At 49.0% G+C, this 9,228-nt stretch overlaps 1 pseudogene; it reads right to left on the bottom strand.

The window, feature by feature from the left end:
- Positions 1-7,903: 7,903 nt before the first annotated feature.
- Positions 7,904-8,803, bottom strand: LOC107052457 (annotated as a pseudogene).
- Positions 8,804-9,228: the final 425 nt, after the last annotated feature.

Raw genomic sequence — 9,228 nt, 5'->3', positions numbered from 1 at the left:
TGCATCTTTCAGCTCTGGGCTGATGTTTTGCAGTAGGTTTGGTTTAGAAGTGGGCATCCTGCCCTGAGCATTGCTCCTCTGCAGCAGTTCTCCCACGGAACTGAATCAGGGCATGGGGCTGTGAGCACTGATGGAGCTGTGGGTGTCTCTGTGCACTGCAGGGAGTGGGACCCGATGGCCTTAAAGGGTCCCTTCCAAATCCAACCATTCTGTGATTCTATGCCAGAAGGCTCTACTGGCGCTCAGCTCAGTGAGGTGCTCTGAGCATCACAGTCCCATCAAGCCCCCGTGGTCTCCTGGGCTTATCTGGGGCACTGAGAAGCCCACATCCCTTCTCTGGGCACCACCTGGGAAGGAAGGAAGTTTTTCCCCCAGAGGGTGGTGACGCACTGAACAGGTTGCCCAAGGAGGCTGTGGATGCCCCATCCCTGCAGGCATTCAAGGCCAGGCTGGATGTGGCTCTGGGCAGCCTGGGCTGCTGGTTGGCGACCCTGCACATAGCAGGGGGTTGGAACTGGATGAGCATTGTGGTCCTTTGCAACCCAGGCCATTCTGTGATTCTATGACCACAGCCCACCACAGCCCACTCCCATCACATCCCATCCACACAGCCCAGGTGTTGTTTTGGGATATTATCCTGATGAATTCCCTATGACTTGCCACTGTTTCATTGTGGAAGCGATGGGATTTAGCAACAGAGAGGCAAAATGCTCAGCATACTGGGTAATGTGAGATGGGCATGAAGGGAACAAGGCCAAACAAAGGATGCAGGAGTCAGAATCCTGTGGTGCTGTGCAAGGCTTAAGCTGAAACATGACCAGAAAACCAACAAAGTCTGTAAGAGAGGTACTGTCTGAACTGACTGCATTCAGGTTTGGAGAGGGAAGTTCTGTGGGTCCATGTGCACAAACCTGCCTGCAGAGAGGGGAACTTGCCTGCTATGTTCATGGATTAACCCACTGCAAAAGAAACTCTCCTGATTGTGCTGAATGCACAATGCAATTTCAGTCTGCAGCATTAGCTTGCTTCAGAAGTACTTAGCTTGCCATGGTTGGACATGTCTGCTTTTCAATGAGGTGCCTGCTGCTTTGTATGCAAGCAAGAGAGAAATTTGATCCATGTCTCTGCTTCTGGGCCCATGTCTTTGCCTCCCTGCTCACAATCTCAGCTGCACAGTATCAGATATAGCCTTGAGGCTGTCCAGTTTGCCTCGTGCTAAAGGACACTGGAAAGGTCAGATGGGCTCCTGAAGTGCCACATGGAACAGGAATTCTGTGCGCTGCATTTTTCAGGACTCAATACCATATCCAGGGCATTTAGTTCTTAGTCTTTTCCAGCTCTTGACACAAAGAATGATGGACAAATTAATTACAAGCAAGATCATTGTATACCATTTAATTGCCAAGAGCTGGCAGGGAAAGTGCAATGGGCTGTCTGCTCACGGCTGTGGTTGGAATGGTGGCACCAGCGCTGCACAATGGCACCTCGTGGTTTAGATGTAGGGCACATGAAAAGCACAGCTTTATTTCTATGGGCTGTGGTCAGCAGAAGCTGATGCTGGGCTGTGAGTGGCTCTGAGGCGTCAGGGATGGTGTTTCCCTGCTGATTCAGGAAAGAGGGATGCTGTGCATGCCAAATGAAAAGCAACAACCACTTTGCTCATCACGAGGGGTCATGGGTGATGGGTGTGAATCCCAGACCATCCACAGAGGGTGCATGGAAAGAATATGTTTGTCTGCAGTGTTCACCCCTCTGCCATCTGTAGGAATCACAGGAAGTTGATCCAAGTGTCCTTAATCATGGAATCATAGCATGGCCTGGGTTGGAAAGGACCGCAACGCTCACCCAGTTCCAACCCCCTGCTATGTGCAGGGTCGCCAACCAGCAGCCCAGACTGCCCAGAGCCACATCCAGCCTGGCCTTGAATGCCTGCAGGGATGGGGCATCCACAGCCTCCTTGGGCAAATGGTACATTAAACGACCAAGGAAGAAATGCTGAAATTACTGCCTTTGCAGGAGGTGTTCTCTTGTCTACATTATGCACCACGCTGACATTTCTTATCCTTGCAAGTGAAAGAAAACATTTTTGGCTCCTCTGAACAGTGTCTCCAGTCTGCTTGTTTTCAGGAGGAGAAATCCAAACAGGCTTTGTGTCAAACCATTTTAATTGCTATTTTGACAAGTGATTAAATTCTTATCTGCGAAATGAAAAGCTAACTTTGCCTTCAGTTCTACTCTATGCAGATCTGCTGGCAAAGTAACCATATCCTTTTCTTCTTCTTTTTCTCCTTTTGAACATGTTTTATTTACACTGTGTGAAGGTAAGGTGTAAAGGCTGGCATTGCTGCACCATGTGAGGGCAAGAGAATGAGAAATCCATTCCACTGTGTGGGAGAAAATGGTACACAACAGATATCAGTTTCCTGGGTAGGGCTGCTCTGAGTTTTTAAGTGTGGCCTCTCAGGTAATGCAATAAAAATAAATACACAATTAGGTTTTGGCTTCAGAAATCGTACAGGAAATATTGTTTTATAATGTACCGCTCACATTCATCTTCTCCTGTCGTATTCTCATTGTGTTTACATTGATTTGATGTACCGGGCAGCTGTAGCGTTTCACATCTCTCAGTATCCAGGGCCATAAAGTAGTGCTAAAATGCACATTAAAAACAAACGATCCCCATGATATAGAAGGAAACGTGGATAATGCTGCTGTCTAATGGATGAATCTAAAGACCAAGAGAAGTCCGTGGGCCACTGAGAGACCGGGGTGTGCTGGGAGCAGGGAATCAGCACGGAGATGGGCTGCGTGGGGCATTGGTGGGTCTCCACCACTGGAGGTATTGAAGAGCCATGGAGATGAGGCACTGAGGGACATGGTTAGTGGGCATGGTGGGGATGGGTGGGGGACGGGACTTGAGAGGGCTTTTCCAGCCTTAATGTTCCTGTGACTCCCTGATTCTGTAGTTCAGTGATGGGATTTGGTAGGTCATGTCGATGGTTGGACTTAGTGACCTTTATGGTCATTTCCTACCACGGTGGCCATGAGAACAACCCAATACTGTGGCTCTCAAGAGTAGGGAGGACATTGGAGCATGACCTCTAAAGCCTTGAGTGGGGATGCCTTGCATTTGTGCCCAAACTACACATCTGCACTGAGTTTCTCTGTTTGCAGAAGTCAGTTGGGTTTGCCTGGCTGCCCTGCAGCTGACTCTGAGCACATCAAGGAGCTGAAGGAGGGCTGGGTACATTTAATGGGACGAGCTTTAACAAGACCAAGTGCCAGGTCCTGCACTTTGGCCACAATAACCCCATGCACTGCTACAGGTGTGGGGCAGATTGGCCGGAAGACTGCGTAGAGGAAATGGACCTGGTTGTATTGGCCAATGCTTGACTGAACGTGAGCCAGCAGTGTGCCCAGGTGGCCAAGAAGGCCAATGGCATCCTGGCTTGTGTCAGAAATAGTGTTGCCATCAGGAGCAGGGAAGTGATCAGAGCATGTCCTGAGCAGGCTGCTCAGGGAGGTGGTGGAGTCACCATCCCTGGAGGCATTCCAGAAACATGGAGATGTGATATTGAGGGATGTGGTTTAGTGGGCAGTATTGGTGGCAGGTGGACAGTTGGACTTGATGATCATGGGGATCTCTTCCAACCTTTATTCTTCTATGATTCTATGATTCCAACAAACCCTTCCTGAGGAATCACAACAAAGCACCCACTGCATTTTTGCTCGGGTGTCTGTACTCATGATAGAAGTAAACCCATTTCTTTAAATTGTCTTGGTTGTAAACTTTAAGAACAAAGCAAAATTCATCTCACAGTTGGAGTGCTCCGAATAGCTGCTGATTTCTCTCCATATATCTTTCACAGGTCACTGGCAGCCTACAGGCAAAGCAAAGGGTGCTTTCCAAATGGGGTTGTGTACATGAGCAAGGCTGGTGCAGGCTGTACAGCACCACGAGGTTGCGCGGGAATGCAGTTTTACTGGGAATGAGCCATACACACCATCTCCTTCAGTAAAGAAGGGCCACCAGGACAGGATACACCACCTCAGAATCACAGCATCACAGAATGGTGTGGGTTGGAAGGGACCTCAGGGGTCACGAAGCTCCAACCCCTCTGCCACAGGCACGGCCACCAACCTCCACATTTAATACCAGACCAGGCTGCCCAGGGCCCCATCCAACCTGGCCTTGGGTGCAAGACCTGGCCCTTGGTTTCAGCACCAAGCACGAGGGATGGTCCCAGTGTGGAGCAGCTCCTGCTCTGGTTGTTGGGCCACTGCAGAGGTGGGACCCATGGGCTGTACCCTCCTGAGCCCAGGAGAGCCTGCAGCCATCCCTCCTGGTCCTGATGGGGACAGCTGTGCTGTGCGATGCCATTCTGCCCTGTGAGGCAGCAACAGCCCCAACCAGTGCTACTTGAACAGAAATGAAATGCCAAGATGCTGACTCATCACTCTTATTAAACGTTTCCAGACAACTGACTGAGCTAATCCTGATCTATTATGCTTGGGAAAGCAGAAGGGATGTGAGCATGCAGCAGTTACGTGCTTGAACTTACCAGCCCCTGCATCAGGCAAAGCACACAAAGCACAGAATTCATTTCCTGAAGCCCCAAATTTTGTTATTGTTGCTGAGTTTTAATGTTCTCTGTGGTCATACAGCAGCCTAAATGCTCAAAAGGGACGAGGAATATTTCCTGTCTCTTGTCTCAGTGTGAACATTCTCCCTATGTTCTGGTCTCCCAAAAAACCACTCAGGTCTGCCTTTGGCACTGGATCACAGAGCAATGCTTCTGTCTGAGAACCACAGCATGAATTCAACCCAAATCACAAAATGCTTTGCTAATCTGAAGGTACTAGTTCCCTGTTCCTTCCAGTACCTGAAAGGAGCATATAAACAGGAGGGGGTATGGCTGTTTATGAAGGTGGATAGTGGTAGGGCAAGGGGGAATGGTCTTAAAGTGAGACAGGGGAGGTTTAGGTTGGATATGAGGAGGAAGTTTTTCCCCCAGAGGGTGGTGACGCACTGAACAGGCTGCCCAAGGAGGCTGTGGATGCCCCATCCCTGCAGGCATTCAAGGCCAGGCTGGATGTGGCTCTGGGCAGCCTGGGCTGCTGGTTGGGGACCCTGCACATAGCAGGGGGTTGGAACTGGATGGGCACTGTGGGCCTTTCCAACCCAGGCCGTTCTATGGTTCTATGATTCTATGAATCCAAGGACTTACAAGAAAAGGCACCATCCAAATTCAGGCAGCTCACTGCTGTTCTCACACACTGCTCCATCCTGAGATGTGCAGTGCAACAGGTGGGAAATGCAGGTGCTGAGGGCTGTGACAAACTGCACAAGCTGCTCAGTGACACCAAAACACAGACACGGGTCCACTTGTCGTTAGAAAAGGGGCAAGACTGGTAAAATCCTGATAAACAGACCTCAGTGGGATTAATCTGCCGCCAGCCACGCTGTCAGGCTGTGAGCTCAGGTCTCTGGGTTTGTTTCCAAAGAAGATCCCCAGCAAAAAGATGGTCAGGGTGAAGGCAGCTCACAGATGTACTGCTTCCTTTGCTGCAGGTTTGAGCTGTCACCATCAGATCAAGAATGGCTCAGTCTGACTGAGAAAGGCTAAGCTGTCACCATGCCAGGCAATGGCAGCTTTGCTTGTGCAAGAGAAGCAGACAAATGCCTTTAATTAACTTCAACACCAGCTTAGATGAAACGCAAGGACTAGAGGAGGCTTCTGGTGTGCTTTGTGAGGTTTCCCCTTTGTGGCTGATCCTTACCAATTAACAGGGTTGTGGCTTTCACATTTTTGACAGAGATCATAGAGTGATAGAATGGCCTGGGTTGGAAAGGACCACAGTGATCATTGAGTTTCAATCCCCTGCTGTGTTCAGGGTCAACAACCACCAGACAAGAGATTTTCAGGGATGCTGAAAGGACCTCAGGAGTGAAGCATTTCATTCTGCTGGCTGCTGGGCAATAGCCCACATTTAGCTGCCCCTGTTCAAGCGCAAGTAAGTGGGCAAATACGTACTGAAACAGTGCCTGTTGCATTCCTCTTTAGGCAGTGTCATGACAGGAATTAAAAATAGCCCTATGCTACTGAATCATTTCTTCCAGAGTTAAGATTTGCTCATTTCTGACTTTGCATCAAGTGTGAGTCATCATGACTAAGGCATATGTGCATGTCTGTGTGCCTACGGGGTGCCTGAAATAACATGCTCCATACTGGAGTCACACCAGCCTCAGTATCTCCCTGCCTGGGGCACACTGAGCCCTGCAGGGTCTGACAGTGCTCCAGCTCAGAGCTCATTGCCTGCGCATGTGAAGTGTGGAACAAGATGTGATCTGGGCAGGTGGGCTACACAAAGAGCTCAGACACCATCTGCCCCTGGTGGGGTTCGGGAGGCACTGAGTCATGTCTGAGCTCTTAGCACTTCGTAGGGTTGAACAGCTGTGAGAAATCTCACCTGGAAATGCAAAGCTACAACCCACAGTGCTACAGAACCTCAGAATGGTTAGGGGGAAAAAAACAACCAAATAAACAAACAAACAAAAAAACCCAGTGCAAATTCCTGCACCTGGGGCAGAACATCCCTTGCGTTGGTGCTGCCTGAGACCAGCTGTCTGGAGAGCAGCTCTTCAGGAAGGGTCTGGTGGGCAGCAGGGGGACGTGAGTCCTGCATAGCAAGTGGCATTTCTGAGTGCAACCACTGTGCCGAGGGGAGGCAGGCTGGAGGAACTGCGTTCATGCAAACAGGAGAATCGAAGGCAACAGAAGCTTCTCATTCAGCATCCTAACACCTGAGAGAGATTACAGAAAAAATGGAGTCGTACTCATCATAGAATCATAGAACCATAGGCCTGGGTTGCAAAGGACCACAATGATCATCGGTTCCAACCCCCTGCTATGTGCAGGGTCGCCAACCACCAGAGAAGAACACACACAAAGCTGAGGACAAAGGTTACAGTAGGGGAAAGTGAGGTTGGATGATAAAGGAAAAATTCTTCCTCGTGGGAGTTGGGATCTGAGCCCTTGGACGTCTTAAAAACCCTGTGGGATTTGGTCTGAGAAACTTAATCTAAGCAGACATTAAGATTCTGAGTGACTTAGCTGGAGTGCATCCATTTGCACAGACACATTTAATGTATTGGGGGAGAATAAATAAAGGAAGACTGTTCTCAACAAAACATGAATGGAGTCAGCTCCTCATCCGGAACCTCACCAATGCGCCTCACAGTAATGCTACAAACAGGGAGCTGGTGTGCTTCAGAGACCTGTGGTGACACCATCCCAACTCCCAGCTGGATTAATGAGCTGGCACAGCTTTCCTGCCACTCTGCCATCCCATGGTGCTACTGAGGAGCTGTGTGCCTGGGAAGGCTGAACTCCCCAAGGCAGGCTTGGGCTTCCATGAAAGAAGAGTGGGCAAATATTCATTCCAGACTGTTGCTTTCACCCACATTTAGATAGTACAGGGATGTTGAAGACGTGTGCTTTCTTTGGTTTCCGATGGCTTCAGAATGGGTACTCAGGTTTAATCACATGTTGAATTATTTCTCAGTCTGGAGTTTAGTTCTTCATTACAGTACTCATTGCAAACACTTGAGCAAATTGTGTTACCAAATGTGTTTTCAAGAGGAGAAAACACCTTTCACGGTGAAGTTTGCCTAGAGCATGAGTTTCCTACGTGAGCAGTGGAAATAACATATCTCTTGACGCAGACAGAATTATCTGATAAAGCCCAGGATAAAAGAGCATGGACTCTGGTTTAAGGTTAAATAGCCAATGAATTCAATATGAATATCGGTTGCTTATATCTTCACCCAGAAGTATGCTGTCAATCAGCAAACACAAACTGTGGAATAATGAGTGCATCCCAGCAGTTCACAGTGAGCAGCTTATGAAGCCTCTTTGTGTGCTGTGGTAGAGGGGCTCCTCCTTGACATGAGGACCTCGAGGACCCCCCTGCAGATCTGTTTGGTTTTGATGCTGCAGATGGTGGGGTTCAGCAAGGGGCTGACCAGCAGGTAGGTGTTGGCCATGAGGACATGAATGAGGGGAGAATCGTGTTTGCCAAAGTGGTGAACCACAGACAAACCAGCCATGGGGAAGTACAGGACGAGGACTGCCAGGATATGGGACCAGCAGTTGTTCAGAACCTTGAGGTGCTCCTTCTGGGATGCAGTGCTCAGAATTGTCTTACAAATCACAACATATGACAGAACAGTAAGCAATGAAACAACACCACTATGAGGATGACCACAGCTCATGTGTACACACTACTGAGCGTGATGTCTGCACACAACAGCCTGACCAGGTCCTGATGCAGGCAGTAGGTGTGGGAGAGCAGGTGGGAGCATCAGAATGGCAACCTTCTCAGCAAGAAGAGTGATGGCAGCACACTCAGCAGGCATCTGCAGAGGGCAGCCAGCCCAGACCTGCCTATCCTGCCTAGGGTGAGGATGGAGGAGTATCTCAGTGGGTAGCAGATGGCCACGTAGCCATCGAAAGCCATGGCCAGGAGCACTGAGGACTCTAAGAATGAGAAGGAATGAATAAAGTAATCCCGAGCAGTAGTTCACCCAGAAAATACTCATCACAGTTGGCACTACAGAGAGAGAGAAACCTAAATCAAAGGCATCCAGCATGGGCAGGAAATAGTACATGGGCTGGTGGAGGCTCGGGTCGGTTCTGACAACAAAGAGAATGGTGCAGTTCCCCACAAGGGATGAAATGTAAATGCATATGGGAGGAATGGAGAGCCAGAGGTGAGCAGCCTCCAGACCTGGGATGCCCATCAGGGTGAATGTGTGACAACACGAGCTGGAGCTGTTGGACAGCCATGTGGTGGACCAGGAGATTCTGCCCTGAAGTAAGAAATGCTGCCACAGACCAGAGGACACAGAACTGTGTAGTGATAGATGTAAGTGATGTAGAATTCATAAATTACTCAGATTCATAGCCGTGGTTAATAAATACGCTGCTGATAATTCATCCCTTTTCTTTTGTGTCTGTGGGATAAAATATCCATAATCAGAAGACAAATGTATGACGTATGTGTTCTCTGAAAAGCATGATGATCCTGATAAGAGAATCGGATATGAAATTCTTCTGTGAGCGTGATGAGGGACGTCAGAACAAATAATCACAGCGATCCTTTTCAATCTAATATTTTCTAACTCTTCTGTAACTGGGACATAATGTCCACGTGCCTTAGCAGGAT

The sequence above is a fragment of the Gallus gallus genome, chromosome 1 (assembly GCF_016699485.2).
Source record: "Gallus gallus isolate bGalGal1 chromosome 1, bGalGal1.mat.broiler.GRCg7b, whole genome shotgun sequence".
Taxonomy (NCBI): domain Eukaryota; kingdom Metazoa; phylum Chordata; class Aves; order Galliformes; family Phasianidae; genus Gallus; species Gallus gallus.
Note: the sequence above shows the minus strand (reverse complement) of the source record. Positions and strands in the feature narration are given on the sequence as shown.